The sequence below is a fragment of the Papaver somniferum genome, chromosome 1, assembly GCF_003573695.1.
Source record: "Papaver somniferum cultivar HN1 chromosome 1, ASM357369v1, whole genome shotgun sequence".
Taxonomy (NCBI): domain Eukaryota; kingdom Viridiplantae; phylum Streptophyta; class Magnoliopsida; order Ranunculales; family Papaveraceae; genus Papaver; species Papaver somniferum.
This window is the reverse complement of record NC_039358.1, coordinates 123,422,874-123,435,571: the sequence shown is the minus strand read 5'-3', so window position 1 is coordinate 123,435,571 and position 12,698 is coordinate 123,422,874.

The window sequence follows — 12,698 nt, the reverse complement described above, 5'->3', positions numbered from 1 at the left end:
CCGGCGGGCCCACTAATTCCCTAACCGACCGAACATCACCCATGCATCTCCCAGTATTGTCAAACGCCAACCCTAGGTAGGGTGGTCGCGCTGTTTGGGAGAAGCTTGATCGAGCATAGACTGTCCAAGACAGTCTCAAAATCATCGCAATCGTCCAACTTTGCCAGCTTGGTTGGACGGATTAGATCATCCCATGAGTGATCAGGGAAGTACTAGCACGCACGCCAGCGACCCCACTCTCCCCTCACCCGATCGGTTTGCTCATGGCGGGGCCATAAAACAATGAAACGCTTGCCAAAAACATGGCAGGCGTGATGCTTCTAATCCCTAATTTGGGTCGCGGAAGTATACTAGCGTCTTAAATCGATCACGACCATCCAACTTAGCCAGCATATTTGGATGGCTTAGATCGCATTTTGGACTATCAGGAAGGTGCACATAAGTTCACTGCCATCCCAATATTGTCCCCACATGATCGATTTACCCAAGGGAAGCCGACGGCATGCCAAACCGCTTGGTTAAACTCGTGTGGACGTGGCTGTCTCAAAACCCTAATTAGGGTTTACGACAACATGTTTCTGTCGTAAATTGATCACGACCATCCATATTCACCAGCCTAAACGGATGATGTAGATATAGATTCAAGTGGTCCCAAAGGTGTTAACATGTCCACCATTGGCTCACCTTTACATGTGACCGGCCGGCTTGTGCAAACCAGGGCCAGACGCCTCGAAACGCACGCCTAAAGGTGATAGGTCACACGACCTTCAAACCCTAATTTGTGCTTTGAGGCAATGTATTTATGTCGTAAATCATATCGTCCATACAACTTTGCATGCATAGTCGGACGATGTAAATTTATTTCCTGTAAACCTGCAAAGCAGCATGACAACCACCAGTCGCCTCTCTTTCACAGAAAGCTATCGACCAAGTGACGGCTTGTTTACACAGCCCTCAAACGATAGCCCAAAGATAGTCTGGCATGCTGCCATTTTAAGACACTCAATCCGCGACTTATTCAATCAAGCTTTAAAACAATGATACTTCATGCACATCTATTAGTTTGAGTTGCTTAAATGCAATGCTTCACATGCATCGAATACATATAATATTTTATATTAGCCTCATAAACAACTTAGTTGTTTCACCTAATAGCACCATGCTATTCTCCGTGGGTCCCACGACTTGACCCGCTTCTTCGAGACATCAAACATGTCACAAACTGGGGGATGCTTACTCGGGTATTGGTCTGGAGGTTTACAGCGTGCGGCGTGCAGCGCGCCCATTACGAGAGAACGTGTTAGGAAAAGACGGACGGTTAACAATGATGGAGTAGTGGGTGAAGGTGTGATCACGCAATGATCACCACCTTTTACACAACTCCGCCACTTAACTTCCTCCACTTCCTACGAGATCAGGGTTGTGCTCAAATGACTTGTATAAATAAATTTTCAATCTATTTCAACACGAGAACACAAGTGCTATCAACACAAGTAGCCAGAAACCATTTTCTGATACGCAAGTCATAAACAACCACACCTTCAACACTCTGATTTCAAACACCTTCTCCGCTTCCCTCCCTAAGATCAACCCTTCTCCTTCACCTTGTGACCGAATTGAATCTGGAACGGCCATTTCTTGGTTTAGGCCAGAGTCTTACAGATTTATTTCTCGAACCTAAAAGCATTCCCGTGCAGTGCATTTGTTAAGGGTTTGAACTCGTTTCTCATCAACACACCCCAAATTACCAAAAACAGCAGAATCAGTTTTTACCCCAAAATAACTGGCGACCACAGTGGGAGATTTGTTAGAGCACTGCTCGGTCAAACTCGCATGCGTTGCTATCTCAAGCATGTTTGTCAATGTTAGTGATCAAAACTATAAGTCTTGATTTCTAGTCTCTTATATCTAAGTCTAGGACTAGGATATTAAATGTAGTTGAGCTCAAGGACTTCATGGAGATTCATCATACAAGTAGAAGGACTACTCAAGGAACCGGTGGAACTTCTCGACAAAAAGGTATGTGGAGACTTGAACTTATCTGTCACTCAAAAGTCTATTTATTCTATCTCTTACTCTTTGAGACAAAAGTCGTATGCTATATATATTGAGCCGAGTATACCTCGCTTATCTATATCTCGAAATATGTGTTGGAAAGCTTTTCTCTTCGACCAAGTTTATCTTTACCTAGTGACGAAAGTCATGAATATTTCAATCACTTTGAAAATTGCTTTGACGAGAAATGGTGTAACAACTATACAACGTCTTTTAAGAATGTTTCAATGATCGGAATGAGAGTTTAGATTACATAACCAATGTATTTCTTGAACCAAAGTTCTCTAACTTTGTTGATCAAGAGAACCAGAAGTATGGCAAGTGCCAAGTCCGCGAACTCAGTCCACGAACCCAGTCCACGAACCGACGAAGTTCTCAAACCCGAGTCTGCGAACTTGAGAAGGTTATATATCTAAAGATGATCTCTGAACTTAATCTTAAAAGACTAAGGAATGCTTTTGCAAACCGTGGCTATTAAAGTTCATGAACCGATTCTTGTGAATCAAATCATCTTTGTTTCAATTGTGTCTTGTGTAGTTACATAAGATTTCCTTGCAATTGAACAACTCTCTTAACTAGTTCATTTGAGTCATTTGAACTAGTTATGGTGAAGAAGAACATGGTTGGTATGAAATGCTCTTATGGTTAACCTTTTTGGTAAACTATTGTTGAACCAACAATGTACACGTTTGGGTGCGGTTTACAAACCTAGAAGCGTACAGTCATTTGTGTATGACAAGCTAAGTTTTCGATCTAACAGTTGATAAATATTAACTTGAATCTAAATCAAGTTTTCATCTAACGGTGGATATTGATTGCTTTGTAACTAAGGCAAAACCCTGATTTGAAAGACTATACAAGGGGACATCTAGCAACTCTGCAAAACTAATCCCCACACCTTACGTGTGCTACTAGTTTGCGTGCTAGAGTCGGTTCTCCTTTAACCTTTGGCTTTCTTCTTCTAAAACCAGGTTAGCGACTGAAAACTTCACTGGGATTGTGAAGCCAGACCGATACTACTTTTATCGTAATTCTGTGATCTGATCTTGCATCTTCTATCGTAATAGTACAATCATATTGATTGGCTAGAGATTGTTTGATTTCTCCGAAAGGTAAGATATAAAAAGTAATCACAAAAACCTTCGTCTCATTGTTTGTGATTCCACAACATCTTGTTTCGCTACCATACGATTAAGATTGTTGTGAGGTGATTGATTAATCTAGGCTGTTCTTAGGGAATATAGGACCGGATTATCAATTGGTTCCTGTTCACCTTGATTATTATCAAAAGACGGAACAAAAACTTTAGGGTTTTTCTGTGGGAGACAAATTGATCATTTGATAGACTTGTCTGTGTGAGACAAATTTGTTTATTGTTAAAGCCTGCGATTTTGGATCGTAGAAACTCTTAGATGTGGGTGAGATCAGCTAAGGGAATCAAGTGTGCAGTTTATTGCTGGGATCAGAGGCGTAGGGAGTACAAATGTACCTTGGATCAGTGGGAGACTGATTGGGGTTCAACTATAGTCCAGTCCGAAGTTAGCTTGGAGTAGGCTAGTGTTTGTAGCGGCTTAATACAGTGTGTATTCAATCTGGACTACGTCCCGAGGTTTTTCTGCATTTGCGGTTTCCTCGTTAACAAAATTTCTGGTGTTTGTGTTATTTCAGTTTCCGCACTATATTGTTTTATCTTTATAATTGAAATAATACATATTGTGCATTAGATCATAAATTAGCATAATCCAACCTTTGGTTGTTGATTATCATTGATTGATCCTTGGACATTGGTCTTTGGTACCGTCCAAGTTATTCCTTGTGTTTGATTAAAGAGTCGCTGATTTCTTTTAGCTTAAGTAAATAAAAACAAGAGAGAGATATTAACTCCTTGAGATACTCTTACCTAGATTGAGTCTGACTGTCTAGTTGATTCTCTAGAAAGTGTTTCGGAGTTAGTCCATACATATTGATAAGCGAAATATTGGGTGGTGTGTTAGACCCCCGCTTTTTCAATTGGTATCAGAGCAGGCAAACACGTTTAAGACCTTCCAAGTCTGTGTTTGTAGCGATCTGACACTATGGACAGTAGTACTATCTCAATAAATGGACCACCAGATCCAAGGGTTTCAGAATTCTCTTCCATGACTGATTTAATAAAATCTGTAGAAGAAATTCTATCTAAACCTTAACCAAGTTTAAAATCCCTTGAAGTGTTTTCAGGGCTTGAAAGAAGCTTGAGAGCTTATCTCTTGATGTTGAGTTATACCTCCAGAAAGAGCAAGAATCTCTTGACATGCTAAATCAAGTTATGATGAATAATATTCATGTTGAGGTTGATATTGATTTACTAATCATTGAGAGAAATGCTCCTCCTCTGCGTAATACAATTAGTTGTGATAAACTAAACGAATTACAAGAGGAGTTTAAATCTCAGTTATCTGAGTGTATCACCTCAAAGCATGAATTGGTTCGTTGCTCAATTCCTGATACTTCCTATCAAGATAGTAGTATTGTCTTCTTTTTTCTGAAGAATCTAGGACGTCACTTTTTCTCAAAAGAGTTTCCCTTCGCAATACTAAAAACTATCTGCAGAAACTGTTTTTTATAAGTTGGGAAACAAGAAATCAGAAACACAAATCTTTTTGGGTTCTCTTAAAGTTCTTTGATAGATTTATAGAAACAGTTCCTTGGGTGTTTCTCAACACTACAAGATTGAAGAGTTGCTGGAAAGAAACTCTTTCTTGGTGCCATGGTGAGCAAGATATTGTTCACCTCAACACAACTTGTTTGTGTTGTAAGTGCATCCTCACCAAGAAATGCGCTGCTATGTATACGGTGAGGGAAGTACAATAACTGGGGCGCACAGATTATATTCGGTAAGGCTGTAGAATTCAATTGGACTTTTCTAAAAAGGTATGTCTATAAACTTGAGAAAGTTTTATGTTTTTATTACTTGTTTGAGTACTTATAATGATCCATGTACCTTGCTTATCGTTCATTTCTACCTAACTTGATCTATGTTTAAGGTTCTTAAATGGTTAGGTTTGAAAACATTAGTTCGGGATGTTTGGACTTCATGGTACACAACCAAGTATGCATAACATCATTTAAAACCAAAATCCAGGGGTTTAAGTTCGCAAACCCCGTGTGCATACTGCTCCAGGATACGAAAATTCGTTTGCAAACCCGTATGTATACTTGACGACGATATTCGGTAAACTTGTTTTGGCCGTAACTTCTTCGTCCGAACTCGGATTGACCTAATTCTTTTTGAAATCTCTTCATATTTGATTTCTCGTCAAAATGGAGATGAGAAATTCTGAATTTGGATGAGTTAAGATTGGTATTTGTCATGTATCTTGTTTATGTGTGTTTTGCTCCGTTTCGTTGCACTTGTTCCACTTCTCTTGGACTTGGGCACTTGTATTCTTGGAGTACTACTCTTATAAGCTCATTGTAGCTTTTACAAGAATGTTGTTGGTGAATCACAAAGAAGTAAGTTCAAGAACAAGCAGTAGTATGCATTGCTTTGGAATTCTTGAATGTTCACAATCATCCTATGTGAACTATGGTGTATGGTCGTTATTGACTTTGTATTTTTTTTCTTTTTTAAGAAAATCTTTTTATACGCCTTTGGTATCTATTCTAGGTATAAATCCGCGCGAAAAAGATTGATTCTACCCTCTAAGGACAAATCATCTTGTATGTGCATTACGAGTTTGTCTTGTTGCCTAGGAAACTTCTTATGAGAACTTATTCTTATTTTTGAGAAGGATTACTAGAGTTTGGAATAGCCTTTATTATGATTTCACATTGTTATGTCCAACGGTTTCATCTTCATGTTTTTAGATTTATTGGTTTAAATTTTAAAAATATTTGGAGGATGATGTTTTTGCAGTATCTAATCTTTATGATTTGTCATATTGCAACTTGTTATGGGATGTTGGTGTTTACGTCCGTGAACTATGTTTGTCCCATACTTTGTCAAAATTAAAGTCGTTTATGATCGATATTCATGTATTGGTTAAAGAATGAATGGACTTTTGAGAATTACAAAAGTTAAGCCTATATTGTCAATCTTTGACGAAAGATAGGTTAAAATATTTTGCTTGCAAGGATTATGTCTATTGAATGGCGTTATGAGAATAGTGATGGAAGATAGAATGAATCCTTGAGTATTCCACAGTATTGATCTTTACTGATCCATATTTTATGTAATACTGTGAGGCACCGTAATGCGTCTTATGTTGAGCACGATACAACTAAGTTGATTAATTTTTGATTAGCTTGGTTGGTTGTTCCGTAAGGTACTTTATGTTGAGCATTTAGAACTAAATTAATCATTTTGTTTGGTTATTTAGTTATTACTCTATAAGTTCTCTTGTGTTGAGTATATGAACGATTAATCCAATCACTCTCTTGTATGGTTAACTTAGTCGTTGCTCCGTAAGTTCACTTATGTTGAGCACAATCATTTAAATTGATCACTTTTTTTGTTTGATTTGATTATGTATTCTGATTAAATTAATCATGGTTTACTTGTGATTAATTTGATTGAGTTTTTGGATATAAAAATCATTCATATGGTTTTGGTGTCCAATGAAAATCCTTCTTTTCTCTTGAAATTAAGGTCGCTCGTTGTTGTTCTTTCGGGAATGACATCAAATGGGGGAGAGTTCTTTTGAACTTGTACTTAATGGTCATATCTTGAAGGGTGTGCGGCTGTGGAATTCTATAGGGGTTATCTTGTATCTTTAAACTCCTTGATGAATGCTGTTAGCATCGGCTATATGATTGCATCTAAATAAGATGATGTGTTTTTCTTTCTCTCAGTCATGAAATGTCTCTTACGGAAATTTCATTATGAACCCGTTCTTGTACCTTTGCCAATTTTATTGACAAAAAGGGGGAGAATTAATATGTAGTTCACACTACAAATACATATGGTTTTCGGATCATTGTGTAAGGGGGAGTGGTTTTCATGTGAGATGGAGTATTGACTAAGGGGGAGTGATACATATCACCATAGTATTATTGTTGAAGTTGTGATACAATTGAGCTTTGACACTGTGTAATAATACTATGACACTTTATAACAATGATCGAGACCGATGCTTTCTCATTGTTATAGCTATGGATCTTCAACAATGATGGTGCTAAACTTACAACCTTTGGGATCATTGGAGTACTTGGAAGTGACGAAGATTTCGAGGAATGTTGAAGATTAGACATGTGGAATAGGAGCTACTAAAGTTTCATTATCTTTTTTGTATTCCATATGTATTGATATTTTTTTCACTAAAATTGACAAATGGGGAGATTGTTAGAGCACTGCTCGGTCAAACTCGCATGCATTGCTATCTCAAGCATGTTTGTCAATGTTAGTGATCAAAACTATAAGTCTTGATTTCTAGTCTCTTATATCTAAGTCTCGGACTAGGATAGTAAGTGTAGTTGAGCTCAAGGACTTCATGGCGATTCATCATACAAGTAGAAGGACTACTCAAGGAACCGGTGGAACTTCTCGACAAAAAGGTATGTGGAGACTTGAACTTATTTGTCACTCAAAAGTCTATCTATTCTATCTCCTACTCTTTGAGACAAACATCGTATGTTATATATATATACTAGATCATACACATTTGGTATTTCGAGCCGAGTATACCTCGCCTATCTATAACTCGAAATATGTGTTGGAAAGCTTTTCGCTTCGACCAAGTTTATCTTTACCTAGTGAGGAAAGTCATGAATGTTTCAATCACTTTGAAAATTGCTTTGACGAGAAATGGTGTAATAACTATACAACGTCCTCTAAGAATGTTTCAATGATTGGAATGAGAGTTTAGATTACATAACCAATGTATTCCTTGAACCAAAGTTCTCGAACTTTTTTGATCAAGAGAACCGGAAGTATGGCAAGTGCCAAGTCCGCGAACCCAGTCTGCGAACCGACAAAGTTCTCAAACCCGAGAATTTCTGCTGGAGTTTGTAAACTCTGTCCGGTGTCTTAACTCCGCGAACCTAGTCTGCAAACTTGAGAAGGTTATATATCTAAAGATGATCTCTGAACTTAATCTTAAAAGACTAAGGAATGCTTTTACAAACCGTGGATATTAAAGTTCATGAACCGATTCTTGTGAATCAAATCATCTTTGCTTCAATTGTATCTTGTGTAGTTACATAATATTTCCTTGCAACTGAACGACTCTCTTAACTAGTTCATTTGAGTCATTTGAACTAGTTATGGTGAAGAAGAACATGGTTGGTATGAAATTCTCTTATGGTTAACCTTTTTGGTAAACTATTGTTGAACCAACAATGTACATGTTTGGGTGCGGTTTACAAACCTAGAAGCGTACAGTCATTTGTGTATGACAAGCTAAGTTTTCGATCTAACGGTTGAGAAGTATTAGCTTGAATCTAAATCAGGTTTTCATCTAACGGTGGATATTGATTACTTTGTAACTAAGGCAAAACCCTGATTTGAAATACTATATAAGGGGACATCTAGCAACTCTGCAAAACTAATCCCCACACCTTACGTGTGCTACTAGTTTGCGTGATAGAGTCGGTTCTCCTTTAACCTTTGGTTTTCTTCTTCTAAAACCAGGTTAACGACTTGAAGACTTCATTGGGATTGTGAAGCCAGACCGATACTACTTTTATCGTAGTTGTTTGATATGATCTTGCATCTTCTATCGTAATAGTACAATCATATTGATTGGCTAGTGATTAAAATTTTTTGATTGTGATTGTAGTAAATAGGATTCGTTTCAGACTTGTGAAGGAAATGGAATTTTAGATTTAATAAAATTATATATACAAAAATATTAACAATGGGTGCGAGAGGTAACCAAGACACTAGATTCCACTATTATGCAAAATTGAATGATAAATATTTCAAAACTCTATTCAATTCTTAAGTCCTCTTTTATCTTTAATTCACTATCAATCATACAAATTCTCAAACATTATTTGTAAACCTTAAGCATAGATTGTCAAGAGATTAAACCAAGCATAACCTATCAAACTGAATAACAAATAATTAAGACAATCATTCAAATAATTTAAAACTCTGCAAAAGCAGCGATTAGGTGAATTATATAATTAAATGAAATAGTTACCCATTTATGTTGCGTGAATAGCTTCCTCCATTGCCTTGGTTACGAGGGAATTAGCCGCTCATCATGTTGGAAAACCTCTCAAAATATTTCATTGATGCTCAAAAATGGTTTACAAATGATGAGAATATGAGAAATACAATAAAACCGGGTTTGTAACAATTATATTTGTTACAAACCAAAGAACTACGACCCTCAGTGACAAAATAAGACTGCTGCAGCTGTGTCGCAAACGCTGTAGCAAATAAGTCTGCCTGATGTACGACCCACAGCTGTGAGTCGTTATTACTGAAGAAAAACGACTGCTGGTGCAGGTCCGTTCTTCGTGTTCTTCATGTTCATCAGCAGCAGCAGCAGCAGAAACCGAGTTTGGGAAACTCGAATTTCTTCTTCTCTGGCTCTCCTCAGCCCCCCAGAATCTCGACACCCTTTCTACTCAACCCCAGCAACCTATTTATAGCCAACAGACCCATCGAATCTCGGTCATTCACTCCATATAATTCTCTTTAACTCGGCAGTAAAGAAAATATTTCTGGGAATATTTTCTTTCCTGTTTCATCTTCTCACGCGTTTTCAAGCCTCCAAATTACCATATTTAACTCCTTCACGCTCCAATATGCTGTGAGGGTCTTCCATGCACGCACAAAACACGTTGGCGTTCCCAACTACTATTCCCACCATGGTCATAAAAAGGATGATGTCCATATTCTAATTCAGGTCGATACTCATTGTATTGGCTTCTATCATACCAGTTCGACATTCTTAATTGCAAGGGAATTCTACACAATCACAAACAAGGCTGACTCGACCAAATCAAACCTATAGAATCTAGCAAACAAAAAGCATGATGGCTCCACTTAGATTGTTTCTAGACTAGCTTCTAATCCTTCGAAAGGGAATTCGTTACAATTTAAACAAACCCCTCTGGAATCAATCCGAGTCAAAGTAAGTTGAATTAAGGCGAGGGAAGCTCAGTGGAGCTTTGATACCTAAAGCCTCACAGGTATTACAAGGCGGCGCAGTCACGCATTCAACTGACAGAAACCATCAAGAACTTTGAAGTATGCTTAAAAGAGTAACCAATATTTTTCGAAAGATTTTCCTACCAAGCTTGTTACCCTATCGGTCTCGTTCTAATCAAATTTTAAGCTTGGGTTCGCGTTAGGTTTCGTTTACCTAAGGCGGGCAAGAAGGGAGCGGTGATGAAATCCGAACCCTTATCTTGTATTGGCCAGGCCTTTCCCTTTACTAGGAATTTAAAAACAGTCCAAATTCGTCCTCAATCAATGAATCACCTTAAGGAATACAGTAACTCGCTTACAGGAGATTCGTGAGTGTTTCGATGGACTTACCTCCCATACCAGACGGGGGATGAACTGTTGAAGTCGACTCGGGCCACGAATCCTATGTCATGTACGAACCCGAGGGGCCGAGACGATATAGTAATCGTCGTTCTTCCCTGCACACACAGTTTATATATAATTTTTTTTTATAACCCTTCCGTAGGGTTTAAAATTAAAATAAATTGTCCAAAGTCCAGTCCAATGAAAAGAAATACAAAAAATAATAATAATAATTATAAAAAAAAATGGAAAGCCTCTTAAAATAAAATAAAATAATAATTCTCTCTCCTTTTTGTTTTTTTTCTCTCTTTTTTTCTTTATTTTTTTGCTTTGTCTTTTTTCCTTCTCTTTTAGCTTTAAGCTTTGATTCCAAGGTCTTTAGTATCCAACTTCAAACCTGTAATACAAAGACACAACCAAAGAGACGTAAAAAGAACAAATGGAATAATAAGAAAAACCTAAAAATTCTACCTAATCACAAATCCGCGTCGGAGGCGCCAAAATGATTAATGTTTTTGATGATGTTGTAGTAATGAGGTTCAAAATCTCGGACTTGTGAAGATTAAATTTAAAGATGTAATAAAATTATATATACAAAAATATTAACAATGGGTGCGAGAGGTAACCAAGACACTAGATTCCACTATTATGCAAAATTGAATGATAAATATTTCAAAACTCTATTCAATTCTTAAGTCCTCTTTTATCTTTAATTCACTATCAATCATACAAATTCTCAAACATTATTTGTAAACCTTAAGCATAGATTGTCAAGAGATTAAACCAAGCATAACCTATCAAACTGAATAACAAATAATTAAGACAATCATTCAAATAATTTAAAACTCTGCAAAAGCAGCGATTAGGTGAATTATATAATTAAATGAAATAGTTACCCATTTATGTTGCGTGAATAGCTTCCTCCATTGCCTTGGTTATGAGGGAATTAGCCGCTCATCATGTTGGAAAACCTCTCAAAAATATTTCATTGATGCTCAAAAATGGTTTACAAATGATGAGAATATGAGAAATACAATAAAACCGGGTTTGTAACAATTATATTTGTTACAAACCAGAGAACTACGACCCTCAGTGACAAAATAAGACTGCTACAGCTGTGTCGCAAACGCTGTAGCAAATAAGTCTGCCTGATGTACGACCCACAGCTGTGAGTCGTTATTACTGTAGAAAAACGACTGCTGGTGCAGGTCCGTTCTTCGTGTTCTTCATGTTCATCAGCAGCAGCAGCAGAAACCGAGTTTGGGAAAACTCGAATTTCTTCTTTTCTGGCTCTCCTCAGCCCCCCAGACTCTCGACACCCTTTCTACTCAACCCCAGCAACCTATTTATAGCCAACAGACCCATCGAATCTCGCTCATTCACTCCATATAATTCTCTTTAACTCGGCAGTAAAGAAAATATTTCTGGGAATATTTTCTTTCATGTTTCATCTTCTCACGCGTTTTCAAGCCTCCAAATTACCATATTTAACTCCTTCACGCTCCAATTTGCTGTGAGGGTCTTCCATGCACGCACAAAACACGTTGAATCTTCTCCAAATCACGTGAAACCCGTGATATACACGAACTGCCCTGTTTTCAACCCGTGAATTGTTTAGCTGATTCTAGCCAATTCTGGTCGAACCAAACGCCCACAGTGTGTTTAATAGGCCATATCACAACTATCTACCAAAAATCAGCCATTGAATCTCCCTAGAACACGTTCAACAATTCGATCAAAAATCTGCAGAAGTGTTCTCCATTTTCCCGCCAAAAACAAAATTCAAATGGAGAAGATGACCTCCCCCTAATCCTGTACTGGGGTGCTAATAGCAGATGCCTTTTGGGGTGACCTGGGGTGCCCCTTAGTAATTGAGGTTCCCCTTATCCAACGGTGAGAGTCCGAATAACATGTGTCCTCCGGGGCTTTTACCAACTTTTCGAGCCGAATTTTCCAAAAAATGTTTATTTTCCAAAAGTGCCTACAAACACATAAAACACCAAAATTAGTACAAACTCAAGTGCCAACAATATATAGTATTGAGATCAAATTAAACACAAAAATGTGTCTATCAAATACCCAAACTTATTATTTGCTAGTCCTCGAGCAAAATTTATTTTTGAAAAGACAAAAAGACTACACATAGCACGTGCAGCAGGCCGTTAAACCGCTAGGTGGCCCT